The sequence below is a fragment of the Cupressus sempervirens genome, chromosome 4, assembly GCF_028749045.1.
Source record: "Cupressus sempervirens isolate cs-2001-9-10 chromosome 4, ASM2874904v1, whole genome shotgun sequence".
Taxonomy (NCBI): domain Eukaryota; kingdom Viridiplantae; phylum Streptophyta; class Pinopsida; order Cupressales; family Cupressaceae; genus Cupressus; species Cupressus sempervirens.
Genome location: NC_143121.1, coordinates 527,323,416 through 527,340,648, shown reverse-complemented (window position 1 = coordinate 527,340,648; position 17,233 = coordinate 527,323,416). Strand labels below are relative to the sequence as shown.

Below are 17,233 nucleotides of genomic sequence, written 5' to 3'. Positions count from 1 at the left end.
TATGATGTGAGGCCTAGTGCATAAGCATAGCAAAATTGAGCATATGTCAATAAAGTCTTCCAAGGATTCAAAAAATGGAATATTGTAAGATCATAAAGGTAGAATATAAAAGACTTCCACAGCTATCAGATGAGGTCAACTATAAGATCAAAGGATGAAAATAGAAGGTTCTTAATGCTATGGTAAAGGTTAAAGCATATGGTCATAAGATTAGAGTAAAGCTAATGTTAGAGCCTCTGGGATTACGGTAAGTAGTGAAAGTAATAGTTAGTGTATGGTCAAAGGGTTAAGAAAACAATTAGTGGAAAATCTCCCAAAGTTATGATGGAGGTTTTTGTAGCTATTAGTGTGAGATTATAAGGCAGCAAGAAAGAAGCCTTGATGCTACAGGTGTCACTAAAGCGTAAGATTGTAAAGGTTTGAATACACAATGTTGATGCTACATGAATAGTTGAAGGCTTCTAGGTGTAAGTTTGCAGTTTGAAAGTAACATTGTAGATAATGTTCCTAGTCTTATGATAAACTTGTGAGTGTAAAGTCATCAAGTAAGATATAAGGGCTCTCTATTGATATGAAAAAGGATGGAGCGTAAGATCTCAAGGTTAATTTTCTTGTCTACTGGGTTATGAAAGGTTTGAATTTCAAATATAAGGTGTAAGATCACAAGCCATAAATATAACATTAAAAAGTGATTTTTCTTTCTCTGAGCTGAAAATGATAGAAAGGTTTTGAACAATAAGGTTTTAAAAGTTCAAAAAAGTGCTAAGCTAGATAATCAAGTCGAGCTCCATGAGGTGGTAGAAAAACTAAGAATTAAAGCTTGTGCATACAAGAAATTAATGTAGCAAAGAAGTTGATGAAGTATGTAGGACATAAAAGACATTTTCTAGGTTAAAACAAGATACCATTTACAAACCATGAGGAATTTTAAAAGTTGCAAATCTTTTAGACTTTAGTTATAGAGATTTCAGTTTTTATTTCTAGATAGAACTTCTAGATTAACATTGTAGATAATGTTCCTGATCTTATGATAAACTTGTGAGTGTAAAGTCATCAAGTAAGATATAAGGGCTCTCTACTAATATGAAGAAGGATGGAGCATAAGATCTCAAGGTTAATTTTCTTGTCTATGGGGTTATGAAGGGTTTGAATTTCAAACATAAGGTGTAAGATCACAAGCCATAAATATAACATTAAAATTTGATTTTTCTTTCTCTAAGCTGAAAAATGATAGAAATTTTTTGAACAATAAGATTTTAAAAGTACAAAAAATTGCTAAGCTAGATAATTAAGTCGATGCTCCATGAGGTGGTAGAAAAATTGAGAACTAAAGCTTGTACATACAAGAAATTAATGTAGTAAAGAAGTTGATGAAGTATGTAGGACATAAAAAATATTTTCTAGGTTAAAACAAGATACCATTTACAAAGCATGAGGAATTTTAAATGTTGTGAACCTTTTAGACTTTAGTTATAGAGATTTCAGTTTTTATTTCCAGATAGAACTTCCAAATTTTATTTGCAAAAAAGATTTTAGAGAAGGAAATGAAAGAGATTCAAGTTGAAGGCATGGAAGTTGCAGAAAATGTCAACTTCAAAAGGAGGAAAAACTTGACAAAGAAAGCCAAATAAGTATGCAGATGAGTGGATGAAGATATTCTCAAAATTTTTGCATGTCATTTTTGCAAATGATCATAATTTTAGAGACCCATACACAGTCTGTAGAGATACAATTTTCCCTGCTGTAAATCGAGATGAATTGTTTAGATACTTTTACAACAATAGGTTTGAGAAGATCCCTATCTACAACCCATGGAGAAGAAACATGGTGAAGCTATTGTCTCCAAAGGTATATGTGGAAGTTGATTTGGTGAAAACCCTAATCAAATATTACAATCTAGCAAACAAGTCATTCCATAGACATGATGGGATTATTCTGTGTATACTAGACTGTGCTTCTTTTATTGAAACTTTTGGACTAGAAGGAAAAATGAGTGTTCAAATTGATATAGATAATCTTCAAGGAAATTTTAAAAGAAATGTGAGTACTTACACTAGATAAGTGATGTTGCATCATATCCCTATGGACCTCAAAAGGGTAGGGGATTTTCCTAATAAGGTTGAGAAAATGATGCCTCTGAGAAAGTTCAAGAATTACTTTCAGAAGACTGTGTATGGCATCCATAAGGTAGTGGGAAGTGATGGTTCTAATATGATGTATGGATCAATATACATTATAGCCCAGAATGTGCAAGATGCCTTCCATAATGTGGAGTATGATTATGTGGCTTACATCATTAAGAAGATGCAAGGACAGATTGAATCAACACAAAGAGGAGAATTGGGGAATTTTAAGTTCCACCATTATTCATTGTTGATGCATCTTATCTTATACAAAAGTGTGGGATACATCAATCTAGATTTTATTGATCAAACATTTGATGAGAATGGAGAGCTATTGGTACAACTATGGACACAAGTATGGGATAGATACCACCACTACTCTGATTCTATTTATTCTTTCAATAATTTTAGTACAATAATAATGAGATGTTAGACCCCATCTTCTTTAGGACCCCTAAAATTTTAAAAAAATTGTTAAGAACAACACTTTTTCTTGAATAGAAGAGATTAGATCACAATTGGGGTGATACCTATTAGAAATAATCAAGACTAGCTAGGTTACTGAGAGAGGAGGGGTGAATTAGTAGCCTCAAAACTTTTGAACAAATTGAGAACTTAATAACATAATCCATTTACCATTAATAGATTTAATCTATTGCATGCATGAGAAACTAAAAGCACAAAACACTTTGAACACAATATTTGGTGACCCAAAAACATTCTTAAAAAAAGTAAAATTGGGGTGGGGATGATACTGTAGATGCTTAAAATCGTCTCAAACACCATATTAATTTATTTAATATTTTTCTTGACATTATAATTATTTATTTATTAATTAATTATATTAGTCATATTCTTCTACTTATATAATTAAATTTATTTAAACAAGTTCGCTTTCCTAATGTATTTGAATTTAATTCAAATACTTACATCCCTAATGTGTTAAATTTATTTAATACATGATCCTCAATAAATCCCTGTGTTAAATAAATCCTATTTATTTAATTCCCTCCATCTCCATTTATTTCTCTAAACCCATGATTAAATTAAATCCTATTTAATTTAATCTTAAATCTAGCCTAAAGCCTAGTCTACAACCATCACTTTCATCCTTCTAAGCCTACCCACTACTTAATCTCATTTAATTACTCTAAATACCTTGCTAAACTCCATTTTAATCCTAATTATGTGCTTGCACATGTTTAAGGAACCCTCACACTTTCCACACCCCTCATGTCTTCCACACCTCTTACACCTTTGTCCCCCACTCCTTTCTTCAAGTTTTCTCCCACATGTGTGAGCAAACTTTGAATATTGACCACTTGTATGGCTTGCTTACATGTCTCCCTTGTGGAATCTATGTGGATATCACATAGATTCTACCTCACTAGGGCACCTCTCAAGCCTATAAATAGAGTCCTTGTCTCAAGCATTTGACATCTCCCTCATATGCATTGTTATCATGTTATTTTTCATTTGAGCTTTTTAGTGATTTCTGAAAATTGCATTATTACTAACCATTTGGTAATTTATAGAGTTCATCTCATTTTGCATTGCTAGATTAGTTTCTTTCTTGCATCCATCTCCATATCCTTTGAATGCTTTTAAATATGGCTGCTTCCATAGCCATTATTTGAAGTATTCTCCACTCATTTAGCATAGATTCATTCTCATATTTGCATTTTCTATCAAGAGATTCACCATAGTTGTGTTTTGGGAGAGCACACCAACATTCCTCTAATCAAAATCACACCAATAGGGCCTCTCATGGGTGCCTTTGTTGAGTTGTTTGGGGTTGCATGAGGACTTGGTCTTTTGGTTGCTTTGAGTTGCAAAATTCAAGCAAGTATTAGTGATGTTTCATTTTATTTTGAATACTTGATATATTTATTGTAGCTAGTGTTTGCTTGTTTTCTCTTGCTTCCAATAGGTAAGTTTTTTTTCATATATTTTGGCATGCCCGGTGGGACCCACATCTCTATTCTCCTTTCAAAAATCCATTAAGAAATTGTAAGTTGTCGCCAAAACTTATGCATTATCATTTGTGCAAAACGTAGTGTCATCTATGTTTTGTCGTCTCCACAAACTAGTGTTTGCACAGATTGATGTCTCTACCTTACAACTTTAAGCTCACCTATCTCACAGTAAAACCTATTTTTGATGTCTGCACAACTTAATCTATCATCTGGGTGGTCGGCATATTTGAATTTCTAAAAAACATGATTATCATCTGCATTGTATACATTGTCGTCTGTGTTGTAGGTAGACCTATACTTGCTAAAAACCTAATTGTCATATGTGTAGTTTACTTTGTCATTTGTGACCCATAGTACTATTGTCAGTGACCCATAGTTTTATCATCTACCAACCTTGTTTTGTCATCTGCATTGTGTGTTGAATTCTTTTTTCATCTGCGAGTTTTAGTTTCTACTAGCCTATTCTATCATTTATGTTTGACAAAGTTGTCATGTGCCTGCAAACCATACACCTTGTACTTTATCATCTATGTGTTTTAGTGTCTGTGTAGTTTTGTTGTCTACACCTATAGTCTTTCATCTATAATTTTTGGTAGTTTTGCTAAATTTGAAACATTTAATTCGTTGACTGGTTCTTTTGCAAGGATTTCTAACAAATTTATATTGTAGGAAACAGACCTTGGAAGGCTTTAAAAAAAAAGTCATAGTGATTTTTATCACTTTAGGATTAAAGGGTTGATGAAGTTGTATGAATAATCATTTTTCCTTGAATGTATGTTGCAAATTATCATGTAAAATCCAAACACGCTCTTGAATGCTTTAAGGGAAAAAATTACATCCAATCTTAAATGCTTTAACAAAAATATACTCACATTTCATTGGAATAGATGTCTAGGTAGAAAACAAACTCTTGAATTTCATTAAAGGAATGAATAATTTTTCATTGGAATGCATGTTTAGGATAGTCAAACTTAATCTTGAATGCCTTAAGGAAATTGACATGCTTTTCATTGGAATGAATGTTTAGGTAGCAAATACACTCTTGAATGCCTTCAGGAAATTGACATGCTTTCATTGCAATGAATGTTTAGGATAGCGAACATTTTAATTTGGTGCTTAAAATCAACTCACACAATCTTGAATGACTTAAGAGAATTCGTTTCATTTTCAGCAATTTTTTTATGTTCACAAGTGATTTACATCTTTTTGATGAATTCATGATTTTTATTTATGTTGACGACAATTTCAATCTGGAAAGAAAAATGTACGCTTAAACACGTGTGTCTTCAAGAGTAGATTACAAAACTTAAAGCATCATTTGGAAAGAATAAGTGTCTTTTAACCCAGAGGCCACTTACATATTCTCTCCTCTCATGCCTTTGGGTGATCTTGACTACACAAGAAATAAGTGGTCTTGTTTTCTTTTTTTAGGAGGCTTGATTAGGTATTTCATCACCCCTTAGGATGACCTCGACTCCAGTGTTCTGGTGGAGTATAAGAATAAGGAGGTGAATCAAAAGACACTTCTCTTGGAAGTAACATCTTTTCACTCTTGACTAAGCCCCAAACAACTTTATACCTTTGGGAAGTGAAGGTGGAGATTTGGGTTACCATCTCCTCCTAGCTATGTAGCATTATTTTCTTTCATCTACAAATTTGGGCCTCACATACCTTGTGTATATTGAGGATGCCCTTTAGATAATCCTTGTACATCCTAGTTATAGCCTTATTAGGATTTTTGGCGTGTTATGTGTACTCGATTATTTAAACATTCAAAACCAACACCAAACATCAAACAAGTGCAAAAAAGAGTGAAATTGTGAGCTAAACTTTAGTGAGAGAAACAATGGTAAGTGGGTCGTCTTGACTCACAGTTATTTTCAAGAGTTCCATATTGGTCTAGCATTTGAAATTGGTGAGTCTAGTTATAGTTTGTGTTTGAAATTGGGTTTTTTTTTGTTCTTTCCATGACTGACAAAGTCAAACCTAAGAAGGTGAAATTATCCAAACCATTTGTCTACAAGGAAAGAGAAAACCTAGCACACAGTGATAAACAATTCTAATACACTATCAAGGACATTCAGAAAGAAGAGGCTAAACAAGATTGTTATGATAGAATTGAGTACCATAAAAAACTTTGAAATTGGTCTACCTTCCCTGGAGTAAACCCAAGGTTTTTTTTCCCAGTAAGTGAGGATTGACTTAACCACTTAAGTAACCACTACACCTTCATTTTCCACATCAACCTCCATTCTTCCAAGTTTCTAGCCTTCCACTTGCAAATTTCCTCTAGAGAATTTGATCATTTGAACCTAAAAACTTTGGCATAAGAACACCTTCTGAGATCACAACACTAGACCTTTTGTCCACAAGAAAACATCTATTACTCATTTGGGATAACAAATCCATCTCCAAATAGTGAGTAGTCAATTTAGTGTCCTATCTTGCCTAAAGATCACTTGACCACCTTTGGTAGGAGAAAGATACTTTTAGCCTATAATCACACTTTGTTTGCTAAATCAAGGTCTTTTTTTTACATCTAGGTTATTGGCCCCTTTCATTGTGTAAGGTTCAACAGTTCTCTCTCACATTCCTCTCTTTCTTCCATAGTCTTCCACCCATTGGTTTGGTCACTATTGTATGGTACATACACGATCTGGTAGATTCACATTTAATCCCATCTCTTGCTTATTAGAATCATCAAGGAAAAAAGAGATGGAGAATCCTTTTCCTCCACATGCAACATCATTGGAGGAAGCATTTCCCTCTAGTTCAAACTTTGGTATGCCCATCTTAACATCCACACAAGAACCAGAAGATCCTTTCCACAACACAAACTTGGGAAATAATGATGAAGAAGTATACCAAGAGGAAGAACCTATTGACAACAACAATATCACTAATGATGTTCAAACATTCCTTGCAGATCCATACAATGTTGAAATGATGGAAAAATCTATTAGGGCAAACAAGACTGAGATCTTCCTAAACTTGGTTAAAGATGGTGTTAATGTCCCCACAAGTTTTGATGAGACCACCTTGTTTAGACAAATTATGAAGGGTGGTGCTCCTGTATTACCAAACACAACCCAAGCATCTAGCAAAGGACCCATAGTGACAACTAGTGCTACATCCACATCAAGTGCCACCACAAAACTGGCATTCCAATTAAGTGCAAAACATATATGACAAATTATTAGTGACATACCCAACACTACCATGCATGCTAGTATTCCACAGTCCACCTTAAAAGGTCCAACTATAGGATGCTTAAACATTGCGCAAGTGTCTACTCAACAGATGGAAATTCCAATGCAACCAATGTATTCCTCTTATTTGCAAATTCCAACAAGTATGGTGAAAACATTTATGCCAATTCCAATGATTGCATATCAATACATTGGCCAAATTAGAGTACTCCCACCTCCTCACAATATGTTTGGAACTCCTTATAGCTTGGGAGATGGACTTAAAAATTCTCAACAATCATAAGTGGAATCAAACCAAGATTTAGCCTAGCAATTGCATGAACTTCGAAACTTGGTATATTCCATGACCAACAAAGGGGTGAAATATTTCTCTTTTGAGGAAGTTTGTCCCTTTCCATTTGATGGATCCATTAGCATGATACCATTCCCACCAAACTTTGAGATTCCTAAATTCAACAAATACATGGGAGAAACATGTCATATCACACATCTCAAGGAATTCTCAATTTTGTGTCAAGAAGTAGCCTATAATGAGGATTATATTAAGAGGCTCTTCAAATGAAGTCTTGGAGGCCCCACACTAGAGTGGCTAATGAACTTACCCAAGGGTTTCATTACCTCTTTTAAGGATTTAACAGGGAAGTTTGTAGCACAATACACTTACAATATTGAACACCATGCCTCATTAAGTGACTTGTACAACACAAAGAAATGATATCATGAAACATTTGCTAACTTTCTACAATAGCAGAGTCATCTTGCTATCTACATGCCCTACAAAATTGAGGATTCCCACCTTGTGGATATATTTATCAAAAACTTGATACCAGAGATGTCTTTCCACCTGAAGATGGCTAGTCCTAAAGACTTCGCTACATTAGTCAAGAGAGGCAAGAGCATTGAAAATGGGCTTTTAGACAAAGGTGTCATTAAACATTATAGCTCATCATCCTCAAACAATGACACAAACAACAATAGCAAACCCAAATTTTGGTCCAAAAATAAAGGTGTCACACATAATGGTGTCACTGATGTTAAAAGTGTACAAAAACTTCAAGGAGGAAACAACAACAACTATCATAACCAAAACAACAACAATTCAAACCATGACAATCAGTAATCTCATTATCAAACACAAATTTTCCCTACAACAAAAATAATACCAACAGAAATTACAACCATGACTATGATTGAAATAGGAAGTTCACTAACTTTCGAGAACCCTTGGATACCATATTCCAAAAACTAGTGGATCACAATTTGATGGTGTTTCCCAACACATGACCCTTTGATGAAAATCAACCCAAATCAAAATGGTATATGGAAAATGAATATTGCAAATACCACTGCATCAAGGGACATGATACAAACAAGTGTATAAAACTCAAAGTCTTCATTCAAAACATTGTTGATGATGGAGAAATTGAGGTAGAAGGAGGATCACCCTCTAAAAATGCTAAGTTGAAGATATTCCAAAAGCCATTTCCTAACCACAACAATGAAAATAATAACAATGGAAACAAAAATATGAATAATGTAAATCATGCTCCCACATCAAATACACTACCATATGACTATTCTACTAACCACATATCAAGGTTTGACTCCTTGTGCGGTAAGATAGAAACCAATGATATATGTTGTTTTCACTGCATGTGTGGCTACATTGAAGAGGTAGGCACTCATGTGAATACCCTTGTCTTACAAGAAGCTGATTATGATGCAACCACTCGACGAGGAAGAATCACTTTGTAAGCCACCACTCCCAACCCCACTAATCCATCAGTTCCACATGCACCTGCTACACCATCCACCTCACAAAGGACCACTTCTCATTATGATGTGTTCTCCCAATTAGGTAAGACTCTTGCACAAATATCCATTCTAGAGCTCCTAACCACATCACCTATCCACAAAGAAATTTTGGAGAAGGCTCTTTTAGAGCCTCATGTTCATAAAAACATTAACACCTCCCAATTCACTACCATGATTGGAACCCTTGCCACATAACAACATCTTGTCCTTATAGACAAATATTTCCAAGGTCCTAATCCCCACCATAAGTTGTCGCTCCACATTGAAGTCCTTATACAATGACATAAGATTAAAAGAGTCCTTATAAATAATGGATCCAATTTGAACCTATGTACATTGAAGATGATTCATTTCTTGGGACTTCCAGAAGACCTCCTAGATGTCAATAAAAGGATAAAAATGAAAGCATATGATGAAAGAGAAAGAGAATCAAAAGGATTTGTCATGTTACCATTAAAGGTTGGACTAGCTATCATAAATATTGAATGTCACATCCTAGACTTGGATTTTCCATATAAAATTTTGCTTGGTTGACCTTGGATACATACACTAAAAGTGGTACCATCTACCTACCATCAATGCTTATGTGTTGGAAAATACCTTATGTGTTGTACAACTACCACTCTCCCCCGTTCCTTTGGAAAACCTTCACAATTACCATGTCCTACCAACAAGGATTATGCATGTTCACAAAACAACATTTGAACATTGGGGTTCACTTAGTGATCAACATATGGAATCTAATATCCTAGATTGGCTATATTTTAATGGAAAAGATGAACCTATGGAATTCCCAAAGGATAAGTATGTTAAGACCCCTCCCATTATCAAAAACATGGGATATTATGGTACTATCCTTGAACCTAAAGAAGATGGAATTAGACAAGACCTTGAGGCTAAAAGCTATCCTAGATGTGGTTCGGGCTCCATTAATCCCAAGGTGTCCTTTGTTGACAACTATTGTACGGTTGACCCTGATTCTAAGATTGAAGAGGAGGAATTCTTTGAAGTAACCTTCCAATACATTGAGGATGACCTAGATAACCATATCCATGCCATTTCCATAGCTAACCTTTCATCCACTGACCTACCTCTCACCAACCCTGACATGATAGACTAGGACCTTTAGGACACACCACTAGCTCTCAATATCTGTAACTCTGACGAAGCAGTGATGGCACTCTTTGTCCTTAAGAATCTCCAAGATTATGAACATGAGATCCAATACAATGAGGAAGCCTACTTTGGTAACCAAGTCAACTCTCTTAGTCACAAAACTAAAAAAGAAAATAAAAATGGAAAAATAAAAGAAACATCCTCTAGTGAAAACTCTTTTAGGGTGCTTTTGGATGAAAAAAAAGATAAAATAAAGGATGCATCTTCTAGTGAAAACCTCCTAGAGGCACCTAAAGAGGGAGAGATTGACTTGCCATTCGGATCTTTACCACCAAAAAAGTCATCTATCTTGAATGAGGACACTATTCCAATCAACTTGTGTACAGAGGATGATCCACAAATCACCTATATTGCAATTACCCTAAGTCTTTAAGAACAAAAGGCAATGACTAAATTCTTGAAAAAGGGTAAAATCAATTTTTCATGGACATACAGAGACATGCCTAGTTTAGACATAGATTTGGTTATGCATCACTTGACAGTAGACTCCAAGATTAAACCAGTAAAGCAAAAGTTGCACAAAATGCATCCTAAGGTAGCACTTTTAGTCAAAGAAAAATTGCAAAAAATGTTAGAGGAAAAGTTTATCCACCCTCTTGATTATCCTGAGTGGGTCTCGAACATTGTTCCTATAGGAAAAGCATCTGGGGGCATCCGCATTTGTTTAGATTTTTGAGATTTAAATCTCACATGTCCTAAGAATGATTTTCCACTTCCTAACATAGAAATCGTAGTGGACTTGATGGCTAGACATGAGATGTTGTCTTTGGTAGATGGTTTCTCTAGTTTCAACCAAATCAAAATTGTAGAAGAAGATCAACATAAAATGGCATTTACCACCACATGGGGAACCTTTTTTTATCAAGTCATGCCTTTTAGCTTAAAGAATGTTGGCACCACTTATCAATGTGCAATGACTACAATATTCCATGATCTTCTACATGTCATAATGGAGGACTAAGTCAATGGCATCCTAGGAAAATCAAAGACACGTAATAACCACATTGATGTGCTCACCACCATTTTTGAAAGGTTGGAGAAATATAAAGTGCACCTAAATCCTAAGAAATGTGTTGTTGGGGTCAAATTAGGCAAGTTATTAGGCTACATTGTGTCAAGAAGAGGTATTGAGGTAGATCCCACCAAAGTAAAACCCATCATAGAAATGCCTCCACCTACCACATTGAAACAACTCCATAGTTTTAAGGGAAACTTATAGTCCATCAAATGATTTGTGGCCCAGTTAGCAAATAAGGTCCATCCACTTCAACATTTTCTTTACAAAGACACTAATTTTTAGTGGGATTGCTTATGTCAGAAAGCATTTGAACAAATTAAGGCATACTTGGCTAGTCCTCCTGTTCTAGTCCCGCCAATTGCAAGACAACCATTGATCCTATACATTTCAGCCACTTTACTTGCCTTAGGTGCCCTTTTGGCACAACTAGATGACAATGGTAATGAGCAAGCTATATATTATCTCAGTCGAACATTAGTTGGGTATGAGTTGAATTACATTGCAATTGAGAGAGCTTGTTTGGCCGTAGTCTTTTGCACGTAGAAACTATGCCATTATATGCTTAATCATACTACACACCTCATTTCCAAAATAGATCCACTCAAATATTTGCTATCCAAAGCCTCCCTCACTAATCAAATTGCAAAATGGGTCTTGATTTTAAGTGAATACAACATTTTTTATAAGAAACGCAAGGCCATTAAGGGACAAGTAATTGCAAATCAGCTTTTTGAAGCTCCTCTTCGAGGAGACCATCCCATAGTCACAGACTTTCTAGATGACACAATTATGACTGTTACCCCTAGTACACACTAGAAGTTATTTTTTGATGGTTCCTTTACACAAAAGGGATCAAAGGCAGGAATTTTGTTTGTCACATCACAAGGAGATCTCATTCCTAAGTCTTATAAAATATCATTCCCTTACACAAACAATATAGTTGAGTATGAAGGATTAGTTATAGGGTTGTGTTAGGCTATCAGATGGAATATCAAAAACCTTCTTATCTTTCTAGACTCATAATTGGTCATTAAATAGGTTACAAATGAATACCTTACAATGGATGAAAAGTTGTTGTCATATCACAAGATAGTTGAGGATCTTAAACAAAACTTCTTAGAGATAGTCTTTTAGAAAATACCAAGGGCTAATAACAAAGCAATAGATGCTATGGCTACCATTGCTTCCATGATTTCCATGCCTGAATAGAGTCCTAAATGTGAGTTTCTTGTTGAGAATCTTTCTATTCCTGCTTATGAGAAAAATTATTTAAAGTTGGTGTGTGAGATTGTTTATCCTAAGTCTCCATGGTAGGTCAAAAAAATTTCCTACCTATGTCACAAAACCATTCCCATAGACCTCACTCTAAATCAAAGTAAGACCTTCATCCGTCACACTGTCTGCTATACGATCCTAGGTGATAAACTTTTCTAAAAATACTTTGATGGAACCCTCCTTTGATGTCTCAATTTAGATGGCAGAATGGTGTTAGAGGAGGTCCACCAAGGGATTTTTGGTGCCCATTCTAGTGGCCTTATTTCACAAAAAAGCTCCTCAGAATGGGTTACTATTAGCCTACTATGGAAGCAGATGCCTATCATTTTGTGAAGAGATGTTTTCCTTGTTAGCAGCATGGTGATTTGATACATGCCCCCACCCAAGACCTCCAACCCACCATTACCCCATGGCCCTTTTCCTATAATGGATTTGATCTTTTTGGTAAAGTATATCCAAATTTCACAAATGGCCATAAGTACATTATTTCCACCACTAAGTACTTCACAAAGTGGGTTGAGGCTATCCCATTAAAATATATCACCAAAAAATATATTTCAAAGTTCATCTTGAACTATATTATCTACCATTTTGGCATACCTCAAGACATCATGACTGATAATGGAATGCTTTTCAAAAATTAGGAAGGTTCCACATGGTGTAGGAAATTTAGAATCACCCAACATTTTTCCACCAAATACTACCCCTAAGGCAATGGCCAAGTTGAAGCTACTAATAAAACCATTTTGAAAATCCTAAAGAAAACTATTGACATAGTTGGTCATGAATGACACCTCCATCTTGCTCCCACCCTTTGGGCCTACCATACCTCCATTCGTACCCCCACAGGAGCCGCTCTATTTTCCCTTGTTTATGGTTTTCAAGTTGTCTTACCCATCAAAATTGAGCTCCCTTCCCTCAAAATCTATCTCAAGAATTTGATGTCTGAAGAAGAATACAGAGTTTCTCACTTGCAAAAGCTGCAACTCCTTGATGAGAGATGCCTCAATGCCCTAAACCACCTTTGAGTGTATCAAAATTGACTTCAGCTTCAGTATCATAAAAAAGTCAAGCCATAGGAATTTGAGGTGGGTGACTTAGATTTGCAGCATAACATGAAGAATCTCTAGAACCATGAAAAGAAATGAAAATTTGAAGCTAATTGGCTTGGTCCATTTATCATTATGGCCAAATATGGTTCTAGGGCATATCAAATTGCCACTCTAGAGGGAGATCCACTCCCTGAGCCTATAAATATCTAGCATCTTAAGTGGTTCTATGCTTGAGTTTTGTAGTTCCTGTATAGTGTTGTTATAGTCCCACAAAAATACAAAAAAATCAAAAAAATTAGAAAACAAAAAAAAAATCATAAAATTTTCCTGAAAAAGGACTAAAAAGAAGAAAAATTTTATGAAAAAAGCATTTTGATCCATTATCTATAAGGCTCATTTCGCTTCACCCCATTCCATCATTTCATCTTCCTATTTGTGCAAAGTCTTATCTAGCTTGCACTTTTCATACATCCAATAGAAAAGACCTCTTTTCTGTGAGGCTTCATTTCACTCCCATTTTTCCGAAGACCTCTAGTATATGAGGCATTTTCTCATTGAGTTCTTGTTCAAACCTCATTACACTAAGCTTTTCCCACAACAAATACTACAACAGGACTTAAACAAAATCACCTTTGAGACTTAATGATTGGGGACACTTTTTTTTTCACAGCACTTACCACCAAAAAAATTGTGATAACTAACATCAAACAAAAAAAACTTGCATAGGATGCCTCCTTCCTATATGTGGCATTACAATATTCACCTTTAGGCTTTAAGGTTCTTGGTAGGAACTGTGGACTAAATGACTACTTGGTCATGAGGTCTCTTTTTGGTTGATTTCATTTTTTGTGTTAGTGGAAGCCTTTTATGGTACACCTTGATCTTGCATATTTTGGTCGTACCATGAATTTCTCTCATTGACTACACATGTTATTTGTGGTATGATCTATTTTTGATGCTTTACTACATATGTGTCAGTTTTAGGTTATATTTATGTGTTGTGCAATGGGGGCAATGGGTTAGTACACTTTCCACCAAAAATTCCTAAAAATACTTTGGGTGTACTTAGAACTCTTCAGGGCATATATGACATTTGTTCCATCATGACTATGCAAACTACACCTGTTGTTCTAAATTCTCTAGTCCACACAAAAGAGTTGTGTCATTTATGCTTCCATAGAATATGATGCATAAACTCTTTTGCAAAATTAAAAATAAGGTGTGCTCTTTCATATAAACACAAGTGAATCTCTTGGTATCATGTAGTTAGGGTTCATATAGTATAAGGTTTCATTGAGCCCTGCTTGAGACTTGGGTCATGTTTACTTCCCCCCTCCTATGCTACGCTACTTGGTTCTTATAAGTTGGGACTTTTGACACTTGCTCATTCATTAGGTTCATTCATGTTACACTTTCATATCTACATTTTAGGTTCATTTTAATTTTCATTTATTAGTTATTGACATTTTAGGATGCATTCATTATTTATTAGGCATTTTTATTCATTATTAGATTCCATCATTAGTTCATCACATTAATTCATTACATGAATCTATTCTAAAACATCATAAAAACATCTGATAATACATATAGTGCATATATACATATAACAATAGCACAATGCAAACCAACAAACCTGCATCATACACACATTAGGCATCATATATATAAATCATATGCACTATCAAATCACTCACATCCTACATCACAAATGTTAGTATCCACATCATAGATATCATATGCATAATCATAATCATACATGTACACATAGGCCCATCGAATCATGTCATATATATATCACAAGAATAAATATATGTATAGTCCATATACAAAAGAATCATATAGTATCACCATGAATAAATGCATCATCAAAAACTCATTGCATCTACATCTCTATCAAAACTGTTCACTGTACAAAATTTAGAAACTAAGCTATGAGGGCCCAACCCCCCTATACCCCTATTGTTGTCACTAAGGTTTGCACCCTTGTCCAAAGCCTATGCATGAGGACAACCTAGTGAAACATGGAAACAATCTCCAAGCTGTGGGACTTGAACTATGAGGTTGAGTCTTCAGAGAAGGCTGGCTTCCTCTTACTATCAAGGCACACCTAACTATTCTTGGAAAGGAAAAGGGAGAAGGAGAGCATGAAAGCAAATCTACCTACTCTAATCTAAAGAAGTGATGGACCAAAATAGAGTGTTTGGACCAAACTCTGTCCATATATGCACTATTGAACTAGAATGAAACTAAGGATATACACATTCAGACACTCTTTAATCTAATAATCACATGCAAATCAGAAGACCAAGATGGATGACACAAGGAAAGAGAGATTCACTTATATTATCATTCATAGGCCAAGGAGATATAGTCATGCAGATCATAGATCTCTACAAACACCAGTGAGAGGCAAAGAGTTCTTTCACTTTCATACCAATGGCTGAAAGAGATAACACAGAAAATCATGTAGTTTAGAGGCATAGGGGAATTTACACTGAGAATTTGTAGAGAATTAACAGAGAAAATAGAGAAAGGTCGACCCTACAAAATTCATAAAATTTTGCCTTTATAGCTCAGGCATAACTGGAATGTCCTCCAACTATAATTACTTTGCAACAACCTGCCATTAAGTCCTGCAGAGAACAATCATGGAGAAAATCTGATCTGGATACAGATCCAGATGTAATGATATCCGATCTTATGTGTCAAATAATGCCTTGAGAGGATGGAAACAACACCATTGATTGTCTTGATAAGGTGGATGGATCAACTGGAGGGGCAATGGAGTGCTCTTCCTTGTCTCACATTCATTCTAGGTTGGTTGGGATTGATTACAAAGATTAAATTGCATAAAAAATCTTTACTTTCTTCATTCCTTAGCACCTGAATCAATAGGGTCAGCAAGTCAACTAAACTCTATATCCAAAAAGGGCTATGTGGACCAATAACCTCTTTCCTTTCTGCCACCTCACAAGGTCTTCCTGAGTTGACCACCCCTTTCATTACTAACTGCGCCATCTTCTCAAACTCCAACTACAACAATCACATTAACTACTAGCACATATAATCATTACTACCTCCATTAGACCCACTGGTACATGTGTCACCAAGGTGCTATACTACTATGCATATCCTTTAAGAAATTTCCCATAGCGAGATAGCGCCCACCATGAATCCAGACTGATCTGACAATCGTAAAGACTTTTCGTATTACTATGCTATCTCCTTAAAACTTCTAGGCCCATAAAACACTTGGCAACCACCTAGCACAACCTAGACTCCTCATCTTGGCGAGACCTAGCCCCACTGATCCACATGGCACAATGGTGCTATGTTACTATGGATAATATCCTTACAGCTTTCCACAGTAAGATAGTGCCCACCATTAATTTTCCTTAGATCTATGGTGATCAACAAAATTGCACAATTGCACACTGAGTTGGCTAAGTGGACCAATGAAATATCACCACTATACTATGACCCACCTGAAAAATACCACTGAGGATGAGCCATAATATTACTTTGGAGAAGGGGGGGCCCATGATGTCATCTATGCCATGCATCGTGGAGGCGCTATGTCACTATG

General features: G+C 35.4%; 1 pseudogene; it reads left to right on the top strand.

Annotated features, from left to right (window-relative positions):
* The first annotated feature begins 179 nt into the window (after positions 1 to 179).
* Positions 180 to 17,233, top strand: part of LOC149562251 (serine/threonine-protein kinase Nek1-like) — a 74,067-nt pseudogene continuing 57,013 nt past the window's right edge.